This window comes from Hyla sarda, chromosome 2 (assembly GCF_029499605.1).
Source record: "Hyla sarda isolate aHylSar1 chromosome 2, aHylSar1.hap1, whole genome shotgun sequence".
In the NCBI taxonomy this organism is placed as follows: Eukaryota; Metazoa; Chordata; class Amphibia; order Anura; family Hylidae; genus Hyla; species Hyla sarda.
The window spans coordinates 78,432,335-78,452,172 of record NC_079190.1 but is presented as its reverse complement, the minus strand read 5'-3'; the positions used below and the strand labels follow the sequence as shown (position 1 = coordinate 78,452,172).

The 19,838-nt window shown below is 45.5% G+C and overlaps 1 protein-coding gene across 4 annotated transcripts in view; it reads left to right on the top strand.

Moving 5' to 3' along the window:
• The first annotated feature begins 452 nt into the window (after positions 1-452).
• Positions 453-19,838, top strand: part of LOC130358654 (protein S100-B-like) — a 31,095-nt gene continuing 11,709 nt past the window's right edge. The window contains exons 1-2 of one of the 4 annotated variants that reach the window (XM_056562198.1): positions 1,689-1,704; positions 3,015-3,319. The gene's annotated coding sequence lies outside the window, so the exon portion shown is untranslated. Of the gene's footprint in view, positions 566-858; positions 938-1,688; positions 1,705-2,953; positions 3,320-19,838 lie in introns of those variants that run through there. The other 3 variants (XM_056562197.1, XM_056562200.1, XM_056562199.1) reach the window with 3 other exon arrangements.

Sequence of the window (19,838 nt, the reverse complement as noted above, 5' to 3'; positions counted from 1 at the left end):
TTATATTTAGAGGGTACAGAGTGTGGCAGTATTATATTTAGAGGGTACAGTGTGTGGAAGTATTATATTTAGAGGGTACAGTGGCAGTGTTATATTTAGAGGGTACAGTGTATGGCAGTATAATACAGTATTTAGAGGGTACGGTGTGTGGCAGTATTATATTTAGAGGGTACAGTGGAAATATTATATTTAGAGGGTACAGTGGCAGTATTATATTTAGAGGGTACAGTGGCAGTATTATATTTAGGTACAGTGTCTGGCAGTATAAATGGGGCACAGTGTGTATTCATTAGTATATTCAGGGGGTACAGTGTGTGGCAGTATTATAATATTCAGAGGGTACAGTGTGTGGCAGTATTATATTCATGGGGTCCAGTATGTGGTAGTATTATATTCAGGGGGTACAGTATTTGGCAGCGTTATAATGATTATTGTTTTGATATAGAGGATGAGGATCTGCCAATAAAGTGAGAAACCAAAGATGTCTGGGCTTCAGACTCTGCAAAGAGAAGATATAGCTGGAAGAAGACCTGGTGCCTGGACCAACAGAGAAGACGTCCCTCAGGTCATTGATATTGTGTATTCTTCCCATCAGAGCTGTAGTCACTTGTAATTTCTGCATTGATGATGAGTGAAACTCTGCCCCAATCTGTGGCGCTCCAACTGTTGCAAAATTACAACTCCCATAGGGGGAGATTTATCAAAATCTGTCCAGAGGAAAAGTTGCTGCGTTGCCCATAGCAACCAACCAGATCGCTTCTTTCAGTTTTAACAAGGCCTCTGAAAAATGAAAGAAGCAATCTGATTGGTTGCTATGGGCAACTCAGCAACTTTTCCTCTGGATATGTTTCGATAAATCTTGCCTATAATGCCTGAGACTCTCCAGATATGATGGAAGTTGTTGCTTAGCAATAGCTGGAGAGCCACTTGAACCGAGGTGATCAGTGGGTGTCCCAGCAGTTGGACCACCACAAAAAAAATGGTCTGCTTATTTTAAAATGCCCCGCCTATTTTTGGTCACAGTGCGGCCCTGGCGCAGGGGGGCCCAGGGCAATTTTTTGCATCGGGCCCTGAGGTTTCTAGCTACACCCCTGGATAAGTGCCTTGTGATTATAGAAACCAGTTTAACCAAAACTTATTGTATAGTGAGGTACTGCATACTCCAACCCATAGCTTGCCAACGGCTGCAAAATTTCAATTCCCAGCATACGCAGAGAGTTAAATGCTATAATTTCTGTGAACCACCTAAAGGGTTAACAACGTCCCAAAATCCTGTTTTGAATTCTTTGAGGGGTGCAGTTTTTAAAATAGTTGCGTTGCGTCTGTCTCCTGCAGAATGCCACGGGAGCATCCTGTAGTCTTTATGATGGATACCAGCTAGAAAAATATGTCCTATTTGTTTCTAAACAATAAATCCTCAATTGAAATATTAACCCAGGGCTTAACAAATCTCTGGTGCCACAATGCCATGGTGACTAAGAAATTGATGGTGTGCCTAGGTTTTTGTAAGCCCTTTCAAAGTGTCCATCTTTAAACAAAAAACTAAATAGTTTTAGCACTCCGGTGTTACAGGAGCAGTGGATGCCAGGTGACCACTACAGCCTCAGTGGTGACACTATGTCACTGCCAGAGCGCTGATGCAAGATTTCCACTGCTGAACTGCAGAGAAAGAATGGGGGGGATCAGCTGGGAATTCAGAGGCAGGTAAGTAAAACTGCTTTTTTTTGTTTTGGTTTTTTTAGGATGAAAGGACACTGTGACACACAGAGGGGAGTTGAGTGGACAGTAATGATGTAACACAAAGCGGGGAGATGAGGGGGTACTAATGACTGTGACACAGGAAGAGGAGTGGACAGTAATAAATGACAAAGGGGGAGATGAGGGGACAGTAATGACTGTGACATTGGGGAGATAAGGGGACAATAATGGCTGTGACACACAGGGAGATGAAGGAACAGTAGTGACTGACAGAGGGAGAGATGAGGGGACACGAATGACTGTGACACAGGAGGAGATGAGGGGACACTAATGACTGATCATATGACGTCACATAACATCCTATTGCGTAGTTATGTTATGTGAAGCATCCTGGGTCCTATCTTTTTTGCTGGCTCCTAGAGTCATAACACATTTGCCAAGTCCTGTATTAACCCCCAGTACATAACCTGAAATTGTTGGTCTCCAGAGCCCGAAATACAAGCAGACAGCTTCTGGATAAGTTACTTACTGCCCCAACACACTTATGTGTCCAAGAAAAAAAACACATATTTTTCAGTTGCTTCCTTTAAATGTCGCTAAAAAAAAATCTTTGAACATGTCACAGAGTTTTGATCTGTCGGGGTCTCTCATTCTAAACGGGAAAAACTCAGCACTGAGACCCCGTTGACAAAGTCAACATGTTTTTCTGAAATGACAGGGAAACTTTAAAGCTTTAAAGGAGTACTTCGGGATAAGAAAACATATCCTCTATCCTAACAATGGGGGATAAGTTTCAGATCGCTGGGTGTCCGACACCTGGGGCACCATGCGATCACCCATACGGGGCCCCGGCAGTCAGCCAGAGAGTCTACTGGAGAGCCAGAGTGCTGCATTCGGCAGTCTCCACCACTGCCATAGAAATGTATTGGGGGGGGCGTGTCTGCTGCCGCGGCAAGCGGTGGTCGAAACGCGCTAATTCCGTAAAGAGCAGAGGGCTTCGTACGGGAGATCGCTGGTGGCCAGCGGCCGGACCCCTCTTGATCTGAAACTTATCATCTATCCTTAGGATAGGGGATAAGTTTCATATCCCAGACTTCTCCTTTAAGGCTCGTGTCAGTGTCAACCCTTCTTCTGTCAACCTTCTGACGAAACTCTCTCACATCATGTACAATACTGTCAGTAATGGCTTCATAGCCCACTGAACCTGAGGTATCTTTGAACCGCTTACGCTTCTGGTTGAAACATGTTTCCTTTTTCCATAACCAAACTCTGTTAAACTACAACAAAATCTCACATACCATAAAATTCTCCTTTAGAAACTAATGATGAAGATAGGCTCCAGAAAGTCAGCCTGTCATCGGTGATACATTTCTACATATCACATTTACGTGAATTTCCAGGATATGTTTTAGTAATTTCCTTACTTCAATAAACGATAAATGATTCAACAAAGACATTAGTCAGAACAGTGCATTAGATAAATCAAGAAATAACTTTAAAGAAGATGGAATCATTATTTATGCAAAGCTCCAGGACCATGCATTATTACCGTATAATGGCGTTGACTGATTTTAGCTCTTGCAGACCATTACATTTGTAGACTGTGCATTAAAATGGCTGTGTAAGTATGAGACAATATGTGTATTTTATTTAATTACCACTGCCTATGTGTAATTTAGTAATGCATTATATTTTCGGAGGTATTTAATATGCTACAGGAAAACAGGTACCGTATATACTCGAGTATAAGCCGACCCGAGTATAAGCCGAGACCCCTAATTTCAACCCAAAATCACAGGAAAAGTTATTGACTCGAGTATAAGCCTAGGGTGGGAAATACATCATCCCCCCTGTCATCATCCAGACCCCCGTCATTAACATCCTCATCATCATCACCGCCTGTCATCATCCAGACCCTCATCATCATCACCTGTCATTATCCCCTTGTCATCATCCCACACCCCCCCTTCATCATCCCCTTGTCATCATCCCCACCCCCCTTCATCATCATCCCACACACCCCCCTTCATCATCCCCACCCCCCTTCATCATCCCCTTGTCATCATCCCCACCCCCCTTCATCATCCCCTTGTCATCATCCCCACCCCCTTCATCATCCCCTTGTAATCATCCCACACCCCCCCTTCATCATCCCCTTGTCATCATCCCACACACCCCCCTTCATCATCCCACACCCCCCCCCTTCATCATCCCACACCCCCCCTTCATCATCCTCTTGTCATCATCCGCCCGCAGTGGTCTTCAACCTGCGGACCTCCAGAGGTTTCAAAACTACAACTCCCAGCAAGCCCGGGCAGCCATCGGCTGTCCGGGCTTGCTGGGAGTTGTAGTTTTGAAACCTCCGGAGGTCCGCAGGTTGAAGACCACTGCGGCCTTCGACATCATCCAGCCCCCTCTCGCCCCCCTTTAGTTCTGTACAGTACTCACCTCCGCTCGGCGCTGGTCCGGTCCTGCAGGACTGTCCGGTGAGGAGGTGGTCCGGTGGGATAGTGGTTCCGGGCTGCTATCTTCACTGGGGGCGCCTATTCTCCGCGCTTCGGGCCCAGAATAGAGGCGTTGCCTGGACGATGACGCAGAAGTACGTTGGCAATGAACGTACCTCTGCGTCGTTGTCAAGGCAACGTGACTATTCTGGGGCCAGGCCCGAAGCGCTTAGAAGAGGCCTACCCGGTGAAGATAGCAGCCCGGAACCACTATCCCACCGGACCACCTCCTCTCCGGACAGTCCTGCGGCACCGGACCAGCGCCGAACGGAGGTGAGTACTGTACAGAACTAAAGGGGGTGAGAGGGGGCTGGATGATGTCGAAGGCCGCAGTGGTCTTCAACCTGCGGACCTCCGGAGGTTTCAAAACTACAACTCCCAGCAAGCCCGGACAGCCGATGGCTGCCCTGGCTTGCTGGGAGTTGTAGTTTTGAAACCTCTGGAGGTCCGCAGGTTGAAGACCACTGCGGGTGGAGAGTTCACTCGAGTATAAGCCGAGGGGGGTGTTTTCAGCACGAAAAATCGTGCTGAAAAACTCGGCTTATACTCGAGTATATACGGTAATTTGCTGTGCCTAGGTTGTTGCAGTTGGAACTTATTAAAAGGGTTACTCCGCCCATAGACATCTTATCCCCTATCCAAAGGATAGGGGATAAGATGTCTAATTTGCAGCTCCCCAGACATCCGGTGCAGGGAAGGAACTTCGGCGAAGTCGGCCCCCTCAATGCAAGTCTATAGGAGGGGGTGTGACAGCCATCAATCCCCCTCCTATAGACTTGCATTGAGGGGTGTGGCCTTGACGTCCCAAAGGGGCGTGGTCGTGATGTCACAAACCTCCAGTGTTGCACCCGACGCTCTAAACAAGCGCCGGGTGCAGCAGGGAAATCACAGGGGTCCCCAGTGGCAGGACACCCATGATCAGACATCTTATCCCCTATCCTTTGGATAGGGGATAAGATGTCTAGGGGTGGGGTACCACTTTAAGACACTTTAATTCATAAGTATAAGTAGTTTAAAGGGGTTAATTTGGCTTTCATAACGAATGGTCTATCCTTAGGCCATTATAACTAGTAAAATTGCACAGCCTTTGGCCACCGCATATGGGCACCAGGATTTGTGAGTGCTCTCCAATAACTCATGTTGCCTATTCAACTTTTTAGATGACATGGTTAATAGCAACTGTGACATCTAGGTAGTTAGGTGCCAGGTTCCATAAATGCCACTGCTAGGAGAGCTTTATTGTGTTGATGCACACATACTGTATAGGGCTTTAACATCACACGACATCCACAAGCAAGAAGACTCCCATGTTACTTTGTGTAATGCCCCTAGAAGAGACTTGGAATCCCGTATATCACTTTGCCGGTTGTAAAAGATTATCTAACCAGGTTCAAAGTTTTTTTTTCTGATAGGTTCTATGCCGGCCATGATGGATCGCAATGGGAGGGGTAAATACAGCCTTATGCATTGTTGGTAATGCATGAAAAATAGGACAATATGGATGTTGAGATAACAGATATTCTCGTTGTTTGACCGATATAATACCTAGATTTACTCCCTCTTATAAGTGTATATCAAGAATAAGGGTAGGGTCACATGGAATGGATTTGCAGCGTATTTTATGCTGCGGATCCACCGAATGATGAACCTTACAGTGTGCTTCCAACTGTGCCTGCTTGACACATGTACAGTGTACTCACACGCATCGCAGCTGCTCTCGGCCTAGCTCAGGGAGCAGGGATTGCCACTACAAGCAGGCACAGCTAGAGGCACACTGTAGGGTTCATCATCGGCGGATCCGTTCCGTGTGACTCTACTTTTAATCTGACTTTTTTGGTGGCATCACAAGGAATTTTTTTTGTATGGGGTGGATCACTTAGCAGGCAAGTTTTACATAAAGGCCCTTATTCAGGAATTACAACATAACCTACTCTGTCTTCCTCACATACTATAATGTCAGGATTATCTGACAATTCAGGCAGTACCAGCCATTTTCTATTGTTTAAATGGGGTGTATTGTCTTTATTAGACAGCTGTAAATCTAAAAGATCCACATGTTGTTAGAAGATATCAATACAACCACTCCTAGAATTGATCAGCTAGAACAGGGCTTAACAAATACCAAGCCCCAGGTCACCATGGCAACTAAAAATTTTGTCTTAGTGTCTACATTGTTGAATAGATGTTGTCCATCTTGTCCCAAAAAAAAAAAAAAAAAAAAAAGTTTTATTTGCCATGGATTTCTCCAAGCTGAAGCACATGCAGTAAGTGATGGTGGGCTAGCACTCCTCTGTGTACTCCTCTGTCTGATAGTACTCCTCTGTGCTCTCTCCTGTCTGATAGTAATCCTATGTGCTCTCTCCTGTCTGATAGCACTCCTCTCCGCTCTCTCCAGTCTGATAGCACTCCTCTGTGCTCTCTCCTGTCTGATAGCACTCCTCTCTGCTCTCTCCTGTCTGATTGCACTCCTCTGTGCTCTCTGCTGTCTGATAGTACTCATCTGTGCTCTCTCCTGTTCTATCAGACAGGAAAGAGCACAGATGAGTGCTATCAGACAGGAGAGAGCAGAGAGGAGTGCTATCAGACAGGAGAGAGCACATAGGAGTACTATCAGACAGGAGAGAGCACAGAGGAGTACTATCAGACAGGAGAGAGCAGAGAGGAGTGCTATCAGACAGGAGACAGCAGAGAGGAGTGCTATCAGACAGGAGGGAGCACAGAGGAGTGCTATCAGGCAGGAGAGAGCACAGAGGAGTGCTATCAGGCAGGAGAGAGCACAGAGGAGTACTATCAGACAGTAGAGAGCACAGAGGAGTGCTATCAGACAGGGGGAGCAAAAAAGAGTCCTATCAGACAGCAAAGAGCACAGAGGAGTTTTATCAGACGGGAGAGAGCACAGAGGAGTGCTATCAGACAGGATAGAGCACAGAGGAGTACTATCAGACAGGAGAGAGCACAGAGGAGTCCTATCAGACAGGAGAGAGAACGATGAGTGCTATCAGGCAGGGAGAGCACAGAGGAGTGCTATCAGACATGGGGAGAACAGAGGAGTCCTATCAGACAGGAAAGAGCAGAGAGGAGTTTTATCAGACATGAGAGAGCACGGAGGAGTCCTATAAGACAGGAGAGAGCACTGAGGAGTGCTATCAGACAGGATAGAGCACAGAGGAGTGCTATCAGACAGGATAGAGCACAGAGGAGTACTATCAGACAGGAGAGAGCGCAGAGGAGTGCTGTCAGACAGTAGAGAGCACAGAGGAGTGCTATCAGACGGGGGGAAAAAAGAATCCTATCAGACAGCAAAGAGCACAGAGGAGTTTTATCAGACGGGAGAGAGCACAGAGGAGTGCTATCAGACAGGATAGAGCACAGAGGAGTACTATCAGACTGGAGAGAGCACTGAGGAGTCCTATCAGACAGGAGAGAGAACAAGGAGTGCTATCAGGCAGGGAGAGCACAGAGGAGTGCTATCAGACATGGGGAGAACAGAGGCGTCCTATTAGACAGGAAAGAGCAGAGAGGAGTTTTATCAGACGTGAGAGAGCACAGAGGAGTCCTATAAGACAGGAGAGAGCACTGAGGAGTGCTATCAGACAGGATAGAGCACAGAGGAGTCCTATCCGACAGGAGAGAGCACAGAGGAATGCTATCAGACAGGATAGAGCACAGAGGAGTACTATAAGACAGGAGAGAGCACAGATTAGTACTATCAGACAGGAGAGAGGACAGAGGAGTCCTATCAGACAGGACAAAGCACAGAGGAGTGCTATCAGACAGGAAAGAGCACAGAGAAGTACTATCAGACAGTAGAGATCACAGAGGAGTACTATCAGACAGGAGAGAGCACAGAAGAGTGCTATCAGGCAGGAGAGAGCACAGAGGAGTGCTATCAGACAGTAGAGAGCACAGAGGAGTACTATCAGACAGGAGAGAGCAGAGAGGAGTGCTATCAGACAGAAGAGAGCAGAGAGGAGTGCTATCAGACAAGAGAGAGCACAGAGGAATATCAGACTGGAGAGAGCACAGAGGAGTCCTATCAGACAGGAGAGAGCACAGAGGAGTCCTATCAGACAGGAGAGAGCACAGAGGAGTGCTATCAGACAGGAGAGAGCACAGAGGAGTACTATCAGACAGGAAAGAGCACAGAGGAGTCCTATCAGACAGGTGAGAGCACAGAAGAGTCCTGTCAGACTGGAGAGAGCACAGAGGAGTACTATCAGACAGTAGAGAGCACAGAGGAGTACTATCAGACAGGGGAGAGCATGAAAGAGAAATAACATTTTCTTAGGAATTATATTAGAAAAGTTAAAGGGTACCTGTCACCAAACTAACCTTTTAATAAATGGTTCCTTATATAATTATAAGACACTTTGCTATTTACTTGCTGTTAAAATTCTCAACCGTTATATATTTTTTATGTGATTGAATCAGCAGCCACTAGGTGGCTCTGTTCTATTCCCTGCGCAAGTCAAAGAGTTAGTTTGGTCTCCTCCCGGTCTGGCAGGAGACCAAACTCAGGAAGTGCGTGAGGGGCATGGTGAAGCACAACTCTCACAGGCTTAAGTGATGTCATGCCTGCTGGGGAACGCCCACTTTCTCCTGCCGGGAGGTCACACAATGTGAGCAAGGGGAAAGGTATGATTCACAGCTTTTTAAAGCTCCCCAAAAAAAAATTTAAGGGCAGGAGGGGTGTTAGGAGTAGTTGGGAAATATAATCTGAGTTAGTTTAGAAAATATGGTTTGATGACAGGTACTCTTTAATGTTTTGCCAAGATGTACAACAGTTTTTGTATCTGACAGTGCCTATTTAAGTCACTCTATCTGCGTATTGCATTTTCTCAAGTGTTAGCATCACTGGTATCACACCATAAAACTTTATACTTTCAGTGGTAGCCTAGGGGCCCAAAGGTACCAATGTTGAACCAAATCATTATTTGGTACTCAAAGGGGTTATCCCAGTATAGAAAAACAGAGCTAATTTCTTTCAAGATCCGCTCCCTGTCTGTTTCCAGATTGGGTGTGATTGTGCAGCTCAGTTCCATTAAAGTAAATTAACCCAAGTTCTAATACCACACCCAACCTGGGGACAGACGTGGAGCTGTTTTTGAAAGAAATTAGCTATGCTTTTCTATTCCTGGATAACCCCTTTAATGTTTCTATGATATATATAATGTGGATATACATACATTTTTAATATATAGTATTTATTTTTGGGAATTAATAATAATGTGCGCATTTCATTATTTTATCGTGTATATTGCAACCTCATCTATGACGTAGTCCTTAAAGGGGTACTCCACTGGCCAGTGTTCTGAAGTAAATGTTCCGAACGCTGTTTTCCTGCTGCGGGGGTCGGCCACCCCCCTCCTGACATAATGGCCACGCCCCCTCATTGCTAGTCTATGGTAAAGTTGGTAAATAAAAGGCTAAAATGACCTTTAGGATAAGGTTAGCCAGCCCCTTCCACCACTGAGCTTCGTGCCTTGAAGAGTGATCAGGGTGTCATGGTAGGGCTTTCAAAACTGGGCCAAAGCCTGTTAGTTGCTGGACAGAGCAATGTGGAGGTGAGTGCCAGAGCTCAGAATCCAAGATGGCAACCACTCCCTGTCCTGGCGCCACCTCCCTTACCAAGCACTAACTGCATCTGCTGCATTTCAAATGCAGAGGAAGCAGAGAGCTTTTTGCAAAGTAGGCGGCGCCCAGCACACGTAGCTGTTGCCAGATGTGAAATACATTGCAACACATCAGTGTTTCCCCAGCGCAGTCCTCAAGTCCCCCCAACAGGTCATGTTTTCGGGATTTCCATAGTATTTCACTGGTGAGGTATGGTCAGTGCATCAGGCATCAACACATTTATATCACCAGTGAAATAATAAGGAAATCCTAAAAACATGACCTGTTGGGGGGACTTGAGGATCGTGCTTGGTAAAAACTCCAATAAATGAATGTCCCCTTTTAAGACTGAAAAATATGTGAAATAAAAATTTTTGAAAAATATTAGAAAAAATGCCCCATAATAAAAATTCTGATTACTCCCATTTTAACCAAAAAAAAGAAAAACTACACATAAAAAAAGACCTGAAAAAAAAAATACAGTGATATCACTGTGAATAAAAAAGTGCATACAGGAGACATGAAATCATATTAAAATATGATGTTATTTATCCTGCACAGTGAATACCCAATGGGGTATTTTGGTCACATCGCATTTCAAAAACATAGAATGAAAAGTGATCATAAAAACACCAAAAAAAAAAAGTATATAAAGATATTTTTGGGGTCAGAAAATGGCAAAAAAATTAAAAGTAGAGTTTTATTTTGTATGGTAAAATGATGGGTGGCATTAAAGAGTACAACTTGTTGTAATGTCCGTTTTTGTGTGTTTTGTTTTTTTTGTCTTTGGGTCTGTTCAGACATTAGTGTTTATGTCTGAGCAGTTTCTGTGCTATTTCTTCCTAGGTTGAAAGAGTTAATATTCTCACCCTATTGCAGCTCCATTGTGGCTTCAAAACCCCAGCTCTGCTTGTATTCTGAGCTGGTGGTTTGTGCAATTCGGACCATGTCTGCTTTATCATGCACCTTGTATTTATCTTGTAAATTTCTGAGTTTTAGCCATGGTTAATAGTCCTGATTATTATTGATTTTAGTCTGTAGTACTTTTGTTGGTTTTTAGGATTATTGTATGTCTGTTCTGCTTTTGCATTGTATATTAGTCTGTGTTCACACTGTGTGTCTCACTTGTATAATTCCTCTACTGGTATCCTGGTTCCTCCATTTAGTCGAGTTTGGCTTTGTATAATTCCTGTTATGGTATCCTGACCTGTATTCCTCATGTTGTGGAGTTTGGTTTTTCTTATCCGTTTTTATAGAGTTCCTGATTGCTGATCTTAAGTGTTGTTTAGTACTTGCACTGTTCATAGTGTACAAGATCACTGATCGCGCCCTAGAAGACGGGGACGAGCGCGGCGGGCTGCGTTACAGTGGCAGCAGAGCGAGGTAAGTGACGGACAGGGAATCACATGCGGGCGTGTCCCGCGATGCGATCCCAGCCTCGCCGACAGACGGGGACCCCGGGACACTGCGCTCACGGCCGGAGCGCAGCGCCGGAGCGTAGTGCCGGAGCGCAGAGCGTGACAGTACCCCCCCTTTTGGTCTCCCCCTCTTCTTAGGGTTCAGAAACCTTTTAAGAAGATCTTGGTCCAGAATATTGTCTTGAGCCTCCCAAGACCTCTCCTCAGGACCGAATCTTTCCCAGTCCACAAGGAAGTAGCGTTTCCCTCTGACCAGCTTGGAGTCAAGAATTTCCTTTACAGCAAAGACATCAGACGTACCAAAGATGGACGAAGGAGTGATGTCTTTTCGAGAAAAACGGTTGTGAATGACAGGTTTTAAGAGGGAGACATGGAAGGAATTTGGGATCCGGAGAGAGGTAGGCAGATGGAGGGAATAAGCCACAGGATTAAGTCGTTTTTTGACTTTATAAGGACCCAGAAAACGTGGACCTAGTTTATAAGAGGGTACCTTAAAGCGGATGTACTTGGAGGACAACCACACCTTGTCCCCAGTAGAGAACTCGGGAGGAGGACGTCTTTTTCTGTACGCTTGTGACTTCATACAATTCGTAGCAAGAAGGAGGGAGTGACGAGTCTTCTGCCAGATGGAGGCGAAATACCGAACCAGTTTGTCAGCCATAGGTACTCCGGAGGAAGAGGAAGACAAGGGAAGAGGTGGACGAGGATGAAAGCCGAAGACCACAAAGAAGGGGGACGTTCCAGTGGATTCAGAATTCCTGTGGTTATAAGAAAATTCGGCCCAGGGTAGTAAATCGGTCCAGTCATCTTGACGGGCGGAGACAAAATGGCGAAGATAGTCCCCCAGGACCTGATTCACCCTTTCGACTTGACCATTGGATTGAGGGTGGTAAGCCGAGGAGAAGTCCAATTTTACTTGGAGACGGGAACAAAGGGCCCTCCAGAACTTGGAGATGAATTGGACCCCTCGGTCGGAGACAATATGGGTTGGTAAACCATGGAGACGGAAGATGTGGGTGAAGAATAGCTTGGCAAGCTGCGGTGCAGATGGCAACCCTGGCAAGGGCACAAAATGGGCCATTTTAGAAAACCGGTCAACCACAACCCAGATGACCGTGTTGCCGCTGGAAGATGGAAGGTCGGTGATGAAGTCCATAGCTATGTTGGTCCAGGGCAACTCAGGAACTGGTAGAGGTTGTAGTAGACCAGCAGGCTTGGCACGAGGGGTCTTGTCCCGGGCACATACCGAACAAGAGCGGACGAAGTCAATAACATCTTTTCTCAGAGTTGGCCACCAAAAGTGTCGGGAGATGAGTTGCAAGGACTTACGTATACCGGCATGGCCGGCCAAAAGAGAGGAATGACCCCATTTCAAGATTCGGAGTCTTATGCGGGGAGTAACATAAGTCTTCCCAGAAGAGTTGCTGGAGCTGTAGAAATGAGACGATCCGGAGGTATAATATGCTGAGGATGTGTCTCTTGATCTAGTACCTCAGAGGATCTAGATAGCGCGTCAGCACAAAGATTCTTCTCTGCTGGTCGGAAATGAATAAAAAAGTCAAACCTGGAGAAAAACAGAGACCAACGGGCCTGTCGAGGGTTGAGACAATGAGCAGTCTGTAGATATAGCAAGTTCTTGTGGTCAGTATAAATGGTAAGTGGATGTACAGAGCCCTCCAAGAGATGGCGCCATTCTTCCAAGGCCAACATAATAGCCAAAAGCTCACGACCTCCTATAGTATAGTTTCTCTCCGCAGGTGAGAAGGTTTTAGAGAAGAAGCCGCAGGTTACAGTTTTTCCTTTGGAAGATTTTTGTGTCAAAATAGCACCTGCACCGACAGAAGAAGCGTCCACTTCCAAAATAAATGACTTGACTGGATCTGGTCTCGACAACACAGGAGCAGAAGCGAAGGCAGATTTTAACTGTTTAAAGGCCTCTTTGACCTCTGGAGTCCAGACTTTCTGATTAGCAGTTTTTTTTTGTAAGAGAGACGATGGGGGTGACCAAGGTGGAATAATGCGTAAAAAATTGCCGATAGTAATTTGCAAAGCCGAGGAAGCGCTGAATCGCTTTCAAGCCAGATGGTCGAGGCCAATCCAGTACTGCAGATAATTTGTTAGTATCCAATTGCAGACCTTGACTGGTGACAATATACCCCAGAAACGGAAGGCTGGTCTTCTCAAACGTACACTTTTCAAGTTTTGCATAGAGATGATTGTCTCGGAGGTGCTGTAAGACTTGGCGGAGGTGAGAACGATGAGTATGGGGGTCGGGCGAGTAGATGAGAATGTCATCTAGGTAGACAACAACGCAGGAGTACAGGAGATCACGAAAAATGTCATTGACAAACTCCTGGAAGACCGCCGGAGCATTACAGAGTCCAAATGGCATCACCAGATACTCAAAATGTCCGTCACGAGCATTAAATGCAGTCTTCCATTCGTCCCCTTCTTGTATACGGATCAAATTATAGGCCCCACGGAGATCCAATTTAGAAAAGATTTTGGCCCCTCGCAGACAGTCAAGGAAGATGAAGCTGAACCGTCATATTTAAGCGTGGAGAGGATTAATTCACACCTAGGGAGGCCTCTCCCACAAACCCTAGGTGCTAGCGTTTCCCTGTGGCTGTGGACGTACAGGACAATCTTTGAGGAAATGATCGGCACTGACACAGATTCTCAGCTCGTTGGCGAATTCTTTCCTGCGGAGTCGGGCGAGACCGATCCACCTGCATAACCTCCACTGCGGGAGGGAAAGTAGAAGGTTGCGGTGGTTGCTGAAAGACTGGTGCCAAGCAAGGGAAGCGCAGAGGTCGTGCAGATTCTCTTTCCTGACGTTGTTTCTCACGTCTTTCAGAGAAATGGATATCAATCCGAGATGCCAATTGTATCAGTTCATTTACATTAGAAGGCAATTCTCGGGCAGCGAAGACATCCTTTATCTGGCTAGATAATCCCCTCTTGAAAGTAGCGCAGAGAGCTTCATTATTCCAAGACAATTCCGAGGGCAGGGTCCGGAACCGGATGGCATACTCGCCCACAGAGGAGTTGCTCTGGGAGAGACTCAGTAAAGCAGTCTCAGCGGAGGAAGCTCGGGCAGTTCTTCAAAGACTGTGCGAAATTCCATCAAGAATGCCTGGAGGTTAGTAGTGGTGGCATCACTGCGATCCCATAGTGGAGTAGCCCAGGCTGGGGCCCTACCAGACAGGAGACTGATGACGAAGGCCACCTTTGCTCGTTCTGTGGAGAACTGGTCCGCCATGAGTTCTATGTGCATGGAGCACTGAGTCATGAAACCCCAACAGGACTTGGGATCCCCCTCAAACTTCTCAGGAAGCGACAAACGGAGTTTCGATCTGGAGGAGTCTACAGCAGCGGGAGGCTGTACTGGAGCTGGAGGAGGCTGAGGCTGTGGCGGGTTCTGCTGGGCAGATAGCAGCTGCTGCATCATGGCGGATAGCTGGTTTAGCTGCTGTGCCTGCTGAGCCAACTGCTGGGACTGAAGCGCCACGACAGACACAAGATCCAAATCAGGCAGAGGAACCCCAGTTGGATCCATGGCCGGATCTTGCTGGATCCTGGATGCGGATGTCACATGGCAGGTAGTGGATCCTCTACCTGTGTGGCTGATGACTTGGACCGTATCGAGGAGCGGAGTCTAAGCTGGTCTTCATCAGAGCCCGCCGCAAGGCAGGATGGATTTGCTGCAGCAGGCGGCACCCAGGTCGGTACCCCCGATACTGCTCGCCCACACAGGTACTGGGCAAGGCGAGGTACAGGAGGATGAGACAGAGGCGTAGTCAACGTAGCAGAAGGTCAAGGCAGGCGGCAAAGGTTCGTAGTCAAAAACGTAGCAAGGAAGGTCTGGGTACACGGATATGGCAAACAGGCAATAAGGAACGCTTTCTCTCAGGCAATAGGCACTGAAGATCCGGAAGGGGTGTGTGGGAGGAGCAGGAACTTATAATGTGGTGCTCAGGTGCAAGACTAATTATGGGGACACTGGCCCTTTAAATTTCAGAGCTCGGCAGAGGAGCTGCGTTACAGTGGCAGCAGATCGAGATAAGTGACGGGCTGGGATTTGCATGCGGGCGTGTCCCGCGATGCGAATCCCAGTCCCGCTGACAGACGGGGACCCCGGGACACTGCGCTCACGGCCGGAGCTGGCGGCCGGAGCGCAGCGCGTGACAATTAGAAACCTACTTACCTCCCTTAATATTCCATATTGGAAATTCACTTACAATCCCATGAAATTCCATATTAGAAGAATACATACATTATATCACAAGAAGGGCTGAATAAATTAACTTGAGTGTGACTATTAGATGGCTAGAGGCAATATTATGTCATGAGTATTAACTGGCGAGAATTATCTAATTATTATTAGAAAAGCTGAATAAGTGAAACCTCCATTGAGGCCGAGTGGACTCAATGATTGCAATCGATGAAGCCAACGTGATTCTTCACGCAGTACTTTAACATTAAGGTTACCGCGTCAGGGTCCAAGCTTAACCTGGGTAATACCCCAAAACTGGATAGCCAAAGGATTTGCTGCATGGGTCTCTCTCATATGGCGTGAAAGTGGGGTGTCAGTCTGGGTGTTAATTGTGCTGATATGCTTGGAGATTTTTCTCTGTAACTGTTGTATTGTCTTCCCAATATACAATTTGGGAAAGTTGCACTGTGCTGAATAGACGACTCCTGTAGATTGACAATTGATACATTTCAAACATTTGATGATTAAAGGGGTTATCCACCATGAGGTGATTTTAGTGCGTACCTGGCAGACAGTAATGGAGATGCTTAGGAAGGATCTGCACTTGTCTTGGGGCTAAATGGCTATGTTGTGAGATTACCATAACTCTGTGGCTAGCTTTTTGTGAACTGGTATTTCCTGTTTGACTTTTCTTTTTTTGACTACAAATCCCATAATTCAATTTTCCTCCCTTCCACACATCAGCCACCTCACCCATTGAAACAATAATGAGCTGCATCCATTCAAAAGACCTGTGGATTTCAATCAGGGTGCCTACAGCTGTTGCATTATTTGCAGATTGATCTCTCTCCCACCAAGTGATCCCTCCACTCATTGAAGCAGACAAGCTCCCTGTCATCAGCTGACTAGTGAGTCAGGTCTCGGCCGCATTGCAACCTGGGAAAAATCTGAGACAACAGTCATTTTGTATGCTGGTAAAAATAAATATTGGGGTGAAAATCACGTAAGAATTGTGTGAAAACCGTCACACACAGGTATAGATACTATATTATGAACTACACTAACTTTACAGCCCATGTAGCACAGTGAAATAAAAAAAAATTACTGCCATACCCCTTTAACTGGATTAGTAAAAGGTAAGTAAGTATGAACAAAAGGTACATCTCCCACAAGGGTGAGATCCAGTAATAGATCCATTATTTGTGCAGACATGCGCAGGAGTGATTGGCACATAGGCAGGAGTCTTTTAACCATCCAGGTCTGATGCACGCATCCATGTCAGGTAACCCTGAACAAATCAGAGTTGGAATAGAACGCACCTACTATTGATAGGAGTGAAAGGTTGTCACTCATGTGTGATGTAATGGAATAATGCCTGATGGGTAAAACTGATTGGCTATTGGAATACCATTGTTTGGCTAATGTTCCTGTCAATCACTTTTGGACCAATCCAATTCAAACTGATTCAAAGTGATTAGTCATTGATGCGAGTGTGATATCACTGATAGGATATTATAAATACCCTGGTCAGGCTTGTTTGGATGGCATTTGCCCAAAGTCCTTGACAAAGCCACTGCTGTGGCGAAAAGTCGGACCGGTGCATGTGTCTTGGATTTTAAATCACTCTGCCCAAGTTCTCATACAAGGAGTCAAAGTATGGACTGCAACCATACTACACAACCAATATAATACAATTTGCAGCTAAGCTGTAATTGTGTACAGGCAGTTAATCATAATGAGAGTCTAATGGCAGAAAGCTTTTACATTTTTTTTGAGGCATTAAAAGTTACGTTTTAACCTAATAGGTGGATAGTAAAACAAGGATTCTAGTGGTCACGCTAGTGACCAATTGTAAATATTGTTGGAAATTGATCCTCCATCCACTGGTTCTTTTCTATTACAATTATGCCGAGGAATTTCGTCACGGGCACAGGTAACACAGGAACGGACAAAATCGGAGACATCGCGTTCAAGCTGCGGCCACTAGTAATTCTGGGAGATTAGTCTTTCGTATTCCAAGGTGATCAGCCAGCAAAGAAGAATGTCCCCAATTCAAGACTTTACATCTTCAGCAAGCTTCCCAGGGGGAGCTTGCTGAAGATCGGCAGGAGCTGCAGAGATCAATCGCTCAGGAGGAATAATATGCCTTGGGGTGGAGTCCAATCCTACGACATCGGAAGACCTGGAAAGAGCATAGGCTCTGACGTTCTTGGTAGCAGGGTGGAAATGAATGAAGAAAACCTGGCGATGGTTCAATCGCTGAGCAGACTGGAGATATAGGAGATTCTTATGGTCTGAATAAATACAGATTGGATGAGAAGAACCTTGTAATAAATGTCGCCACTCTTCCAAGGCAAGCTTAATAGCTAGGAACTCTCGATTCCCAATAGAGTAGTTTCTCTCTGCAGGCGAGAAAGTCTTGGAAAAGAAACCACAGGTTACAATCTTGCCCTTGGAGTTTTTCTGGGTAATACGGCAAAACTGTCCCCAGTGTGTGATTTCACCAGATTTCCAGTCAAGTTGTGGAGAATGGCGTTGAAGACCAAGAAGAAGCTCCGAAGTACAATGAGGAAGCACAAAGAGCTAATTTTTTTCCTTATACAAGGGTCCCACTTGCATCACGAGAGGTTCTGTGAGGAATAGCACTGTAGAGTTAAGGTTTTGGCTATTAACCTGTTAACGACATGGACGTCTATACTCGTCCATGTGCTGTTAACGGGGTATGGCGCAGGCTCCCGACTCAAGCCTGTGTCATACCTGCCGGCCCCCAGCTAATTCCTGTAGCTGGGGGCTGGCGTTAATAGATGACATGTAGCGATCACCACAGCCGGCTATTAACCCTTTAGATAGCCGCTGTCAAAGCTTACAGCGGCGTATAAAGTTGCCTTTATCCAGTCCCTGGTGGTCCAGTGGGGTGGATCGCGCCCCCACAGCACGATCGCGGGGTGGGGGTATGATCCACTGCTGAGGTAGCCTGAGGGCTTACCTCTCCTTCCATGCCGGCTCCTGCGCTGAGAATGATAAAGCCTGGCAAGACCAGGCTTTATCAATCAAGTGCAGAGCACACAGATCAATGTGGTTTTATGGAACCACATTGATCTGTATGAGGAATCAAATGATTCCTCCAAAAAGTCCCCTAAGGGGACTAAAAGTGTAAAAAGAAAAGTTTTAAAACACACACATTAACCCCTTCCTTATTAAAAGTTTAAATCACCCCCTTTTCCAAAATTCCATATAAAAAATATATAAACATAATAAAAATAAACATATGTGGTATCTCGGCGTGCGTAAATATCCGAACTATAAAAATATATTATTAATTAAACCGCATGGTCAATGGCGTACGCACACAAAAATTCCAAAATACTGTATTTTTGGTCTCTTTTTATAGAATAAAAAATTAATATATTAATAATAATATAAAAAGTGATCAAAAAGTCCGATCAAAACAAAAATGGTACCGATAAAAACTTCAGATCACAGCACAAAATATGAGCCCTCATACAGTCCCGTATGCAAAAAAATAAAAAAGTTATAGGGGTCAGAATAGGACAATTTTAAATGTATTAATTTTCGTGCATGTAGTTATTATTTTTTCCAGAAGCATGTCAAATTCAAACCTATATAAGCAGGGTATCATTTTAATCGTATGGACCTACAGAATAAAGATAAGGTGTCATTTTTACCAAAAAATTTACTGCATAGAAACGGAAGCCCCCAAAATTTACAAAATGGCATTTTTTCCTCAATTTTGTCGTACAATGATTTTTTTCCCCGTTTCACTGTAGATTTTTGTCTAAAATGACTGATGTCTTTACAAAGTAGAATTGGTGGCGCAACAAAAGCCCTCATATGGTTTTTAGGTGCAAAATTGAAAGGGTTATGATTTTTAAAAGGAGGAAAAAGCGAAAGTGCAAAAACAGAAAAATGGGGTTAGCAGAGGTGATATAAAAGGGCTTAGGAAGGCAAGTCACAGGAATCCGATGTTTATGGACCAGGGAGGCATCAATGAAGTCACCTGTGGAACCACAGTCCAAAAAGGCAGAAGCTATGAATAAAGTCTTGGCAGGAGTGAAAACTTGGACCGGAGTGGTCAAATGAGGAGATATAGAATTCACCTAGGGTCGTCTCACCTATTTGTCCTAGACACGAGCGTTCTTCTGGACGCTGAGGATGTATAGAACAGTCTTTGAGATAGTGCTCTGGACTGGCACAGTATAAGCACAAATTCTCAATGCGTCGACGGGATCTTTCCTGTTGGGTTAGGCGAGAGTGATCCACCTCCATAGCTTTTTTGGCAGGAGGTAAAGAAGACAGAAGGGGTGAACGTTGGAACACGGGTGCCAGACAAGGAAGTCGCTGTGTTCAGGCTTTTTCTCTTTCCAAACG